The 13,805-nt window shown below is 35.0% G+C and overlaps 1 long non-coding RNA gene across 1 annotated transcript in view; it reads right to left on the bottom strand.

The window, feature by feature from the left end:
• The window catches only part of LOC149535109 (uncharacterized), a 30,658-nt gene extending 17,671 nt beyond the window's left edge, over positions 1–12,987 (bottom strand). Inside the window, exons 1-2 of the long non-coding RNA XR_016357738.1 lie at positions 12,934–12,987; positions 12,788–12,852 (exon numbers count right to left, since the gene is read on the bottom strand). This is a non-coding gene — a long non-coding RNA (uncharacterized LOC149535109). The remainder of the gene's footprint in view (positions 1–12,787; positions 12,853–12,933) is intronic.
• Between the last annotated feature and the right edge of the window lie 818 nt (positions 12,988–13,805).

The following is a 13,805-nucleotide window of genomic DNA, read 5'->3' as shown; positions in this document are numbered from 1 at the left end:
ATTGTAAGTGAACTGATATTAATACAAAAGGTCTGCTATACAGTTCTGATCATGATCATAGTTGCCACATCTATTTGAAGGTAATAGTTGCCACATACAGATAGTTGCTACCAGAATGAAAGGTCAGTGGCCTACAAAGAGATTTGGTGAGCCTGGTAATTGGCAAAGAAAGTGCAGAGCTGCCAGATAGCTAGAAGAACTAGCTACTGATAAGGATGATATTGTTGTTCATGAAGAGCTGGTGCAAATGATGCATACTTAGTTTTACACAGGAAGCTGGCATCTACAAATTGTAATAACTGGGAGAGTAATTATTCAGAGGAAATAGCTACTGTGGGAGATGGTGAACCAGAATAGTGAGATAGGTATTCTCTCTTGAGAACACTTTTTAATTTGACCTCTTCTCATAATTCTTGTATGTACTATAAGAGTCATTTACCTTGTTATGCTCTTGTTCTTTTCTTTGGTCCTTAGGGATGTTCTTGCAGGAAAAGAATGGTGCAACAGGAATGCTGCCAAGGGATTAATGTAAGAGATGGAGGCATCAGGGATTTTAAAGGATCTAAGTTAGCGATTTAGCCTCCTGGAAGCTGGAGTCCGATGCAGATGCAAACGGGTGTTGGATGCATTTGGAACAAAGTTACAGGAATCAGAATCGGATCAGAATCGGCAAGGCCGAATCGAATCGTGAATGGGTCATGAATCGGAATCGAATCGCCAACGAATCAGCAAATTAAGAAAACCCTTGAAATTTAGTGAGCAACTTATTTCATAAACCCTTTATCGCTGATTTGATTCACCGATTCACAAAAAATCGTTTGGCTTGAATCGAATCGCCGAATCATGTGAATCGCATGAATCTCCATGATTCTTGGAACTATGGACTTTGGAAGCCTTGTCAATTCTTCCAGGAAGCCATATGTAGGCTCTTGGATGTGTCCACAAGCCAGAAGCCATCCACAAGCTCCCAGATGCGTCCAAAAGCCAGATACAAAAGCCAATATCTGGCTTCTGGACACATCCAGTAGCCTACAGATGGCTTCCTAGAAGCATCCATAGGGCTTCTAGTCGCCATGAATTATCTATGCAAATTCAATCAATGTTCTCAGCATGTATAGTTTGATCTATGGAGAATAAGGCCACAAACTCTTCAAACAACAGATCTACCCGTTGTTGCTCCCCAAATTAGCATTAATCAACCATGTAAAGTCCAAACAAGTTCAGACAGTATTTTATAAGTCTGTGGAAATACAGGCCTAGTAACATATAGCCTAGCAATGTGTTGCAACACTTAAAATGCAAACCCTCAATGTCCTCACAATGTACAAGCTATAAGTATGTATTCGAACCCTTAAATCTCCTTTAGTACATATCTCTGTAGTGAACAACAGTGTCCATAGATGGCCATCAATTAAGGAATAATATTAAGCTTCAATCTAACATGTCTGGGCTTCCAAGAGCTAGAGGACTGGGAATGACTATGACAAAAAGTGTATCTTCAAGCTCCTTAACTACTTCCCAAATTTTGCTATGAAATTCAAACTATCAAACCAGAAATCTAACACTTTCATGCATGTTTGTTACAATTTAATGATGCATAAAGATTGGTTCTCATGAGAGTTTTCGTCCTCACAAACCCTTGAAGACGACCACTCCAAACAATTTGCAATTTACCAATTCAATCCAGCATACCACATAAGCCTCACTATTTTTCTTCTATAACATCCTCATGTGGCTTCACTCTCTCATGTAGTCAATGTGGAATAAACTTGTCTTGCTATTTCTTGCATTTTGATAAAAGGTGAAGTATCATGGTCATACTATCAAATGATTTGTTTTTGTATATTTACAAGCTTCTTCCCGCATCCAAAAAAAAGTAAATTCCCGCATCCCGTATCCGCTTCCTGAATCCGCTTTGAAATCTGCATCTGAATCAGTAACTTCGTAAATGACAGTTGAGAGTCGAGACAAGTATTCTCTCATTGAGAGAGTATTCTGCGAAGGGATTTTTATTTTAATCTCAAACAATGAGAAAGACATCTTCCATGATTGGGACCATGCATGCTTCCATGTTAGAAGAAGCATCTAGAGGATTTACTTCAGTTGACGTCTAAGGATCTTGGTCATATTGGCTCAAAGGGAGTAGACCATGTCGAGATGATTTCTCTTGTGATCAATTTCCTCCAAGAGGAGGATATGACAATTAGTGGGAGCTTGAGCAGAAAAAGGGAGTGTGTCAAATCCTTCTGCTGAGTATCAACAAGTTCATGTAACAGTGTACCTCACATAGCTCCTTGTTTGGTCAACTAGGGAATCGACTCAAGCTTTGTTATGACAATCAATGCAGCGAGAATGTTGGCCCTATTGAGAGGGGGTCTCCATTCAAAAGAAGTTTGACAATTCATCAAAGCAACCTTGGATGAAGGGGTCAAGAACTTGATATCTATTTCAAAGAGCCTTATCATCATGAAGATTTGCTTAATGAGTTCTTCTTTGTGAGGGAGAAGTTCTAGGTGCGATCCCTTGTTAATGCATTCTTCTCTGCGAATGAGAAGTTTGGGGGGAAGCCCTTATTACCATTGTCTAATTTGGTTCGTGGTAGATATCATGTATGTAATGCCATGAAAACCAACATTAGAGAGTCTGTTGTGATTTTCTAGTACTTGTGTCATGAATATCTTTGTGAGGTGACGATCTCACAACAATAAGGAACTTGTACATTTTACCATGTTTGTGAGGTGACAATCTCATAATGATGGTTGATATCTCATGAAGTAATGGATAACCATTACATATGTAGATATCTTAAAATTCATAATGGTGGATAGTGCATGAAGTGGAATCTAAGGGCACCCATAATGGTAGATATCTTAAAATCCATTAAGGTGGATTGCGCATGAGGTGGTATCCGAGGACATGCCATAATGGTAGATATTTTAAAATCCACTATGATGGATGCTGGATAGTGCATGAGGTGGTATGTATGGACACGCCATAATGGTAACTTTCTAAATCCACAATGGTAGATATCGCATGAGGCGATATACAAGGACATGCCATATGGTAGATATCTAAATCCACAATGGTAGACATCCCATGAGGTGATATCTAAGGACATGCCATATGGAGATATCTAAAATTCATTGTGATGTTTACGGTGAACCATAATGATAAATACATTATGACTTGAACTAATATGGAAATCTCCCTAGCTAAGAGGGAGTGTTTAAGTTAGCTCACAAGGCTCACATATCTGATTCACAATGATGTCTCAAATAATATGAATTTAAGACATTATTTAATTAATTAATGAATCTAATCAATTAATTTATTATGACTTTTCTAATATCTCTCCCTTACTAAAGAATCTATTGAAGGATAGCCATATCAGTAAAGTGATGTAAGTCATAGTGGTTGAAATTACATAAAGTGATATCTTTATTAAATATGGTTGTATCGATTGTGACACAACCTAAAATGGACTCCTCCCTAGCTAAGAGGGAGTGTTGATTTTATTGAAGTTGTGGTCGGAATCCACAATCCAACATAGATATCACACGTTGTGATTATTTATATTATTAAGAGATGATATAATCATATTGTATACTTATTGTGCTATATGATTATTATATAATTGATTATTATATTATATCAATAATATAATAATTGTGACAATGTTATTATATTGATAAATATAATTATTGATAATTGTATTAAAATTATTTAATATATAAGAATTGTCTCCCTTAGTGAAAGGGCACCTCTTGCATTTTTATAATGAAATGTGTGATCTCATTCTGAAAATAGATTACAACTGAATTAAAAATTTAAAATAAAATACAATAGAACAAGTCCATGATAACATGATCTTTACTCAATACTCTAGACTAAAAACAAAAGGAAAGCATAGGACAAAGAGGTATTGTCTTAAAGACCAGCTGGGTGGAGAGACTGTTATGAATGAGAGAAGTAAGAGCAGAAGATGGGAGAAGCACTTTTGAAAAAACAAAACTCAGAAGTAACCATTTAAGAAGTATAGAAAAGTAAGAGGAATCAATAGCTTGAGACTCGCAGAGTGTAAATGTAAATGATAATGGGATGATAGAGGAAATAGATTTTCTGATTGTTAAAAAAGATGGTAATGTCCAAGACCCGTCAACCCAACTTTCATATTTCAGCTACAAGCAAGGTATGATTGCCCATAGTGAGGTTGATATCAATTCTTTCATGCGCATAATTTCATTGGAGAAATACCTTAGGAGGTTAAGAGGTTGCCTAACAAGAAGATCCTTAAATTTTATATGTTTGCTTTGTCATGGATTAATCATGGGGTTGGGTTGTAATGACCCCAATTTGGGCTATACCTCAAGTTGCTCTGAGTTTTAGTTTAAGATTTTGTGAATAACTCCAAGTATAATTCTATAATTGTATATATATTGAATTTATCATTAGAAGTTTCCAACCTTATAAAATATAGATACTTTGATGACTTGCGGGAAGATAAAATTATAAGTAGGAGTCTCTCCTAATTGTATAGTTAACTTTATACTCTTCCTCTTATTAATAATTATATGACTCTTTGATAAATCGATTTGAATATTCCCCTTCACAATGAAAATATTGATTACTACTTATTGAGTTGGAATCTGTATATTCTTAAAGTATTTCACCAATATAAATCTCCCTCCTTAATGAATGCTGTCGGCTTATGGCCTTTGTTTACGTGGCCGGTACTTTGATATACCAGTGTAGATTCTGACCAAGAAGCCGCTGATGTTGTTCACCAGGATTATTCCCCGTACTCTTTTAAGTGATTGAATGCACCCCCTGTACACTCTGATTTGTATTTTCGTATTCGAGGTTCTTCAATACCCTATGCTATTTTCGTCTGTCTGGCTTTCGTGTATATTCTGACTGTGAGCGGAATACTATATGTATTATGCCGTCCTTTGTATATTCCTCATCAATCTGCTTGTTCTTCTATTCAGAATTTGAAATCTTGCTATCTCCATTCATGTCGGTTCATCTGCATCCAACGTGATTCAACGCTCCACCTTCGATACGGGTCTTGACAGAGCATAGATATACGATGGTAACTTCTTAAAACCGATTTGCTGCAACTACTTTAATCTTCCTTTCACTAAAACCTTTTAATTGTAGTTTTATAAATGTGTATCTTCTGCTGTGTCCTCCCTGAGTCGTTTGTTCACCCTTTTAAAATACTTGTTCGATGTGAGACGACTCTTCATGCGTTAATGTTGGTTGGGTTTATTAATCAACCCTTTGTATTGAGTGTGTAACCGCATATTACATAACATTAGTAAAAAACATTATTATTATTGCGTAGGGTATTTGCCCTTTTACTATTTGTATTATAATGATATATTATGATATTATCCTTTGGTATGATAATCTTATAATTATAAAATTATTATTGTTATTTGATATATTTATAATTAATATCTTTATTAGTTATAACTACTATATATATCTCATAGATATTATATTGATTAATTTATTAATCAATTTATTAGTTATTAATAGTATGTGTGATAATTATATTATAATTTCTATTGTAATTATAATATTTATTATTATTAAATTTGGCGTCATGATAAGTTCGCCCCTCTCGAATTTGCTTGTCCTCAAACAATAATCATTTTCATATTTGTTTCACCTTATATAACAAAATTGACTACTAGATCTCATTCAAATTTTTACTTATAAGATTACTTCATTCTATTCTATAAAGAGCCACACATGTAGTATGCATTTGAATGCAAAGTATACATATGAATGTATGAAGACACAAAGAAAACACGAAGCATACACATTGATGCATGAAGACACGAAGTAGACACGATGTAGACACATCATACATAACCTTGATACTTCTTTGTTAGGCTTATAAACCTTGCAACCACAAAATAAGCATCAGTACATGCATATATATAAACTTCAAAAAAATTTGAATGATATTAAGTTAATCCAAGCCAATTCCATGCTAAGCTCAAGAGCGAAACTTTGGCCCCCTTGGCCCCGGTGGTAGGTGTTAGGCATCCACACGAGGTGGTCTACTTAGTGGATTGCTTGTTTGGCTAGAAAGGTTTTTGTGAAAAGGAGCCATTACTATCTTTCCCTTAACTAGCACTACAATAGGGTGTCCTAACTGCTCTCCCTTGATTGCACACTCCATAGGAAAGTTGGTAGAGTGCCCTTACTATCTTCCCCTTAACTAGTACTACAATAGGGTGTTCTCCCCTAATTGCAGACTCCATAGGAAAGTGGTAGGATTCCCTTACTATCTTCCCTTTAACTAGTACTGCAATAGGGTATCATAGCAGCTCTTCCCTGATTGTAGACTCCATAGGAAGGATAGATGCCCTTATAGTCTTTCCCTTGACTAGTACTACAATAAAGTGTCTTAATAGACCTTCTTTAATTGCAGACCCCATAGGAAAGTTAAATATGGCCTTTCCCTTAACTGATACTACAATAAGGTGTCTTAACAGACCTCCCTTAATTGCAGACCCCATAGGAAAGTTAAATATGGCCTTTCCCTTAACTGATACTACAATAAGGTGTCTTAACAAACCTCCCTTAATTGCAGACCCCATAGGAAAGTTAAATATGGCCTTTCCCTTAACTGATACTACAATAAGGTGTCTTAACAGACCTCCCTTAATTGAATACCCCATAGGAAAGTTAAATATGGCCTTTCCCTTAACTGATACTGCAATAAGGTGTCTTAACAAACCTCCCTTAATTGCAGACCCCATAGGAAAGTTAACTATGGCCTTTCCCTTAACTGATACTACAATAAGGTGTCTTAACAGACCTCCCTTAATTGCAGACCCCATAGGAAAGTTAAATATGGCCTTTCCCTTAACTGATCTACAATAACGTGTCTTAACAGACCTCCCTTAATTGCAGACCCCATAGGAAAGTTAAATATGGCCTTTTCCATGAAACCAAAGATACCACTTGTAATGACCCGTTTTATTGTCTTTTCAAGTTGCTCTTAGTTTCCTAATTTAAGATCTTATAAATCTTTAAGTGTGTGTTCTCCACTTGCAAATTAGTATTTATTCCCAAGATTTTCCAAATCTTCGATGAAAAATACACATCTAGGAAAAGATAGCTTCATGTAATGAAGAAGATATTAGTTTGTATTATTCCTTATTATGGGTTTATGCCTTCCTCCCTTAACAATATCCACTTATAATAATATCCTTTAATATCCTTATTAATAATATCCACTTATTATTAATATCTTTTAATGATACCCTCTTGGATTCCCCTTATTTGTGAAAGTGATGTTTTATGCTAAACTTCATACTTCCTTTATCCCTTCAAAAGCATTGATATCTTTTATCAAAGCCGATGTGGAACTTATTCATATCCCCCTCGACCTGATTCAATGTACGTCCTATGATCCACGTCCTTCGGTGCTTCCTTAACACTTGCTCGTTTGGTATGATCTTTAAATTGTGTTTCCTGTCGTGATTCCAAAATGACCTCTATACTGACGTAGCTGGTCCAACACACAGATGTTTATCGATTGGTATTGCCTTATATTCCTTCCATGTGTTTGATTGTATCTTTCGTTAATCCCGCCTCCCTCTTGTGGTTTGGCAAATGATTGTCAATCTGTCGTCGTCCACGTCCTTAATCAATGTGTGACAAGTTTAATGCAGATTCATGATTCTATTATGTTCGCCAGTAAGAGGACTGATGTTATATTGTATCTCCTTCGCATTTCTTACTGTCCATCCTTCCCAATCGTGGGGTGACATATATTCTTTCTCACTCAATGCCTCGTTCCATCCTCTAAAAAATGGTGAGCTGCTCAACGAGATTTGGCGATGAGGTTCCCTCTGCTATCTTTGTTCTACGTTTTTACTTGCTAATGGAATGTGTGGCACTGTTGTTCATACCTCCTTCTCTGATGTCTATTGTTCCTTGATATGCTGCGGTCAATCCTCAATGTAAAGCCTGCTGGAGATTGCAAAATTAATGCTTGATGCAGGACCCGATGAGATTGGGTGCAACCTCCCTTGGCAAATATCGTGATGACCTACTCTATTTACAATCTTACCCCGGTTGCGATGTATTGTGTTGTCTTTGTATATACCGGCACTTCCTTACTCCTCGTACTCGATGTCTTTTCTTAATCTGTTTCCTCCTTTCTTACTATGTGGTTCAGTGAGATGCGATCTGCTGCCTTCCCCGTTGAGTGCTAAATTCCCATAAATATGCTTTGATTCATTCACGAGTAGACGTGTTAGTTCGCGTGAACGGGATCAGTGTAAATTGTTCTATTGATCTATGTTTTATAAATTGTCGCATTAGTTAACTTAGGTATAGATTACTTGCTTTTCATTCATTAATGTCTAAAGACATTAATTAATAATGTTTATAATTAATATCTTTATCAATTTATGTTATTATTAAATAGTTGAGTAGTATAAATAGTCTATAAATATTTATCCTTTCAAAGATTACATATATTTAAATATGTTATTTATATATTAATGTTTAAAATATGTTATATAATGTTATTATAACATATTATGTTATGTAAATATAATACCATATTGTATTATGGTTTTATATTAATTATTATAATATCATTAGTTATTGATGTCGTATATATTCAAATGTGAATATATTATCATCTTCTTTGGTTTCATAATGTAATTATAATATTTATTATTATCTATTCATTATTATTCTTAATTATTATCATTATATAATATGTTATTCAAATATGCCTATATCCTTAAATTTGGGGTCATGACATGGGTGGGTGCAAGAAAACATAATACCTAAGAAGATGCCGGTATGGATGAGTTTAATAATGGCCAACAGGATAGGTGACTTTCAGTTGCACACACCTCATAGAGCAGCTCTGTTGAAGAAGCCCTACTTTGGAGGAAGATGCAATAAAGGACAACAAGAACACCTGGAAGATGCAAAATCATGATTCTAATTTCCTGACATTGATCAGCAGCCCTTTGTCATCACATGGGGTTTGCATTGAGGATACTCAAGAGGATGGATAAGTATGAGGTAAAAAATAACGAGCTATGTGAAGAGATTCAATTTTATATGGCAGCCATACTGCAGGAGGATGATAGGATGTGGAGTCTTTTATCACTGATACTCAATATTTGGGGAAGGTCCTCTTATGATGGTCAAGCACGAGGTGAACTGGAATTGCATGAGTATGAGTCCAATAACTTTAAATAACAATAAGAGACAGAAGAAAAGATTGATGAGTTCTTGATGGATCAGATCATGCTTATTGAGCATGAAGATGCCAAGATAGAAATGAATGTTCCGATACGAGTACAATACACTAATCTATCTAAAGGAGAGCCACTGCGGCAAGTGACAAATTTAAAAAACTGCCATGTTGAGGATGACTTAGTTGATTCTAATGCTAAAGGAGCATCAACAGAGGGCTCAAGATATGGATTTGGTGGAGGAAAGGATATTATCATGTCCATTGTTAGAACCAATAAAATTTCACATTGGAGACATGCAAATACTAATTTAATGTATGCATGAGTCGGTCTTGGACTACTGGAATTGGCTCTGTGCTTGTTATAAAAAATTCCATAAGGAACGAGATCAAAACAATTGCAATTGAGAGAGATATATTCAGATACAAAAGTAGACAGCAGAGTGGTGAAAGTAGTAAGAAATGTTAATGATCTATTAAATAAGGATTCCATTTTGCCCAATGACACAGTTTGGAAGGTTACAAACAGTAACAAGCTTAAAAAATTATTTACCAGGCTGAAAGATTTATGTGTGCAAAAGGAAATAATCAACCACACTGGATATTGGAGAATGATAGGCAACAAGGTAGGAAACGTGCTGGTCCTACTAAGCAAAGTCTTATAAATGAATAGGTGACTTTACAATTCCATTTGGCAGATGTTGGACAAGGAGGGACAGTTCTCAAGTACTGCAAATATGCAATGCTCTTACCCTTGAACTTTTGGACTTAGACAAGGCTTGGAAAATGTTTTTGCAACATATACTACAGAATTAACGACCAGTGCAAGGTAAAGTGTTTAAAGAGTGATAGGAGACGAGTACTACAAATGCAATGGAAGGATGCTTTTACAACTTCCATAATCTACACTGATTCGCTGCTTTGGTAGCTGGAAGGAGGTTCAACGCCCCATTAAGATGCCAACATTATGACCATCTATATGAAAGTATAGTACAAGAAGACTCGACTGGGGATAAGAGAATTGCAGATTTGAGACTCCTGAACTCAATATTTACAAGTGACAAAGAGCGATCAGATAGCATGGGTTTGTTTACCTATTAATTGTGGGCATGACTAGAATGATTCAAGGTCAATTGTGTATCTGATTACTGTTTTCTTAGGAACCAGCCTGTTGGCATATACATACGGTGTAATTTGAATTCTATGTTTTCTGTGTATGAGTACTGGGAAGACAAAATTATTGTTTCTATAGCTCCAACTTCAGTTTGAGAACATATATTTGTTAAGTCTATTGATGTCAGTTATTAAATTCTCTGGATTTACAATAATGCTTATATTTTCTGTTTATGTCTGTAATGTGTCTGTAGTTTTCACCTCTTAGTTAAGGACTGCAACCTTGAGTCAGAATATTTCAACAGGAAAGATTAGTATCTACAATTTAAGGATTTTCAAGGGAAATTAAATGTGAATAAAAATATAATATGGAAGAATTTTGGGAAATTCGTCCTACATTTCATATTTAATACTCAACCACTGAGTTAATGGTTATACTAGTTTCCAATAGGTTGCAAATCGTTCCTATTTAAATAAATATTTCTCAGATACTGGTTCTAGCTGAATCTCCTAAATTTGCAGCAAGGTATTGAAAATCAACAAAGCTGTTGAAAGTTGGAAAGGTGCAACAATCTGCCATCCACACTTCAATTGGCTATAGGGGATTTTCAATAAGTGTAAATCTAAATCCTAATAAAATATTAATAGTTATTACCAATAAACCCTGCCCCAGTCCTATGGATTCACACAACAATAATCGCTGCTTGCACTGCCATTAACAGTAGCAACAAATAAATCCATCAAATCCTGAAATGAATACCACCATAAAAGTTGTCAAAAGAGGAAAGATACTATTTGGATTGGTGTTAACCCTTTCTTTCTGTGTAATTATATAGTAGCTTTCACTGCCAGGGATAGGGAAGTAAATCTATACTACTATCCTTTTGCTATGCGACTTTAAAGCAACGCCTAATTGCTGCGAAAACACAGTAGGCACTCTTAAACGTATAATTTCATAGTGGTATCTGACTACTGGAAAAATGGCATTAAATTTTAAAATAGCAATCTAAAAAATAAGTCTTGTCTAAATGTACAACTCTCAGGACCATTAGAATATTAAAAAAAACTTCCTTGTTTCATGTCTTCCCTGCATAAAAAGAGATGTCATGTGATTGTTAAGGAGCAATAAGAATTTGAATTTTTGCAGATAGCACAATTCTTCCTAGAGAGAAGAGCTTTTCCAGTTAAATCTAATTAACAGTGTCTATAAATTTGTCAATCCAGAGAGAGGAAGAGGAAATTGTTTCTGATTTTAGGAGTACTCGTTGAGTTTATATGTTTCTTCTTGTTCGTTTTTTTTCTGGGATTTATATCCTCCAGGGAATTGTTGAAAGAGATAATGGCTGTAAGGTGTCCCCACGTGTTTATACTGTAACAAACTTCATCTATCAATTTAACAGTTAATTTTCCAGTGACAATATTGCTGAGCAAGGACTGAAAAGGGTAATATTTCACCGTCAATTTAATAGGAAGGAAAAGAGCACTGCTCAAAAATGGATTTGGAAACTAAATACTAAGCAACATAAGTTTAGGTGCAAGTTCAAATTGCATTGGTATTTCATAAAGAATGAATGAACGAACGATTTTAATAACGTCTACGAGGCCAAAGCAGCCTATGGAACCTACAAGCACGCCAAAAATAAATAAATTTTAAAAAAAACATTAGGCCTTTTGGAGTTGTTTCTCTAATTCTGACCAGTAAAGTGAAGGACGTAATTGTAAGTTTGTGAGGAATGCTTAAAAAATTAATCAAGCCCATTTTTCACAATCAAATATCTATGGACAATTAATAGTCTTGAAACGAATATTTGCTTTTTCAAGATGGCTCAAGGCCAATTTCCCATGGTTAAGAGCTAAATATGCAGTACCTGAGAATCCCTAATTATAAATGTAATAAGGTCACAGACCTAGTCTAGCTAGAGACAAAATGCTGACAGTGCAAAGGCAATCGCTTTACTCTACTGAACAACTTTGACATCGTTCATCGGAATATATAATTTCAGTGAAAATGCGGCTTGAAACATAAGACTACAGGCGAGATTCAAAACTGCCTTACTATATAAGGCAGCTGATAATGCCCACAAACATATAAATATGTGAAAAAGCTGCTCTTGCGGAAAAACCTAGACGGAATCATAAGGGTGTAGCCTAGGTCAAAATCTGTCTCACCATATAAGCCAGCCCAAAATTTCAACAAATATACCACAATCGGAGGGTTATGCTCTAGTAATCATGTAATGCGTTTGTGCCTATAAGATGCAACCCGTTGCTCAAATATTGTACACATATATTCTATAGTTCATTTAACAAGGTTGATTAAAATGCAATTTATCCATAAGATGTGACATAAACAATTCCATTAACTGTCCACAAAAAATACCAAGATGTGATTCGAACACAAAACATCTTCAAACACAGTTCACGTACCCGCAAACAGGATGCACTCTGCGAAGTGTGTCATCTTCCTCTCTGGCAAGAGTTAAAAGTTGAAACTGAAACAAAACAAAAATATGAGCTCCGCGAATTCAATACATTATATACTGGTTTTATGCGTTTGGCAAGAGATGTGTGACCTTATCAGCATTTTTAGCGTTTCGTAACGTACATGCACCTTGAGAACGCGCACTTGCTAAATTGAGGTTTTTATCCTTGCTGTTTCTATGTTTTATCTTCTTGCTGCTTGGGTGGTTTTTCAACTTAAATTAGAAGGTGGTTGGTTTTTTTTAAGAGGTGTAAGCCTACTCTTTATATTAATCATTTATTGCTATTTACATATTGGCTTTGTATAATTCTCTTATATAAATTGTCTCTTAAAAGTAGGGATAAATAATAGTTAGTTGATAAAACTGACTATGTTGTTTTTATTTAAGAAAGAAATAATATCTTAAATTTAGATTAGGGTTATTATAAATATATAGAATGTTGTGTATAGATTTTATTTATCTTGTAAGTTTAAGATTATCTATTTTGGTCTTATTTCTGGTTAGTTTGAAAATAAGAAATAACAAGTTAAATAAAAGAATTGGTTTTGTATAATTAATTTATATGTTGTTGTGATGATTAAAATAAGTTTAGGTATAGGTATAAGAATATACGAGTACATAAGATTCCACATGGCATTACCAAATTGCATAATCATCCTGTGTACAAGTCACAAGTTATAAAATGCTAAAAGAATATATACATCGTGATAAGATACAACATCCCATAGGATCTCAAATAATCAAAGTACAATATACTAGAATATGGCCATAGAACATAATCAGAAGATCATAAGAATAGAACAACTACACAAGGTACATCCAGCATCAACATCTAGCTATCAAATCTCAATGGTATAAGAAACACTACCACTCGATCTCATGGAACCTAAATAGCCCACTCCCATCGTGCTAAGGAGATAATCTCAAGTCTCGAATGGATAACAATCCAAAAGTCGAACAAG

The sequence above is a fragment of the Cupressus sempervirens genome, chromosome 10 (assembly GCF_028749045.1).
Source record: "Cupressus sempervirens isolate cs-2001-9-10 chromosome 10, ASM2874904v1, whole genome shotgun sequence".
Classification (NCBI taxonomy): Eukaryota; Viridiplantae; Streptophyta; class Pinopsida; order Cupressales; family Cupressaceae; genus Cupressus; species Cupressus sempervirens.
The sequence above is the reverse complement of the archived record's forward strand: the minus strand, read 5'-3'. Positions and strand labels throughout refer to the sequence as shown.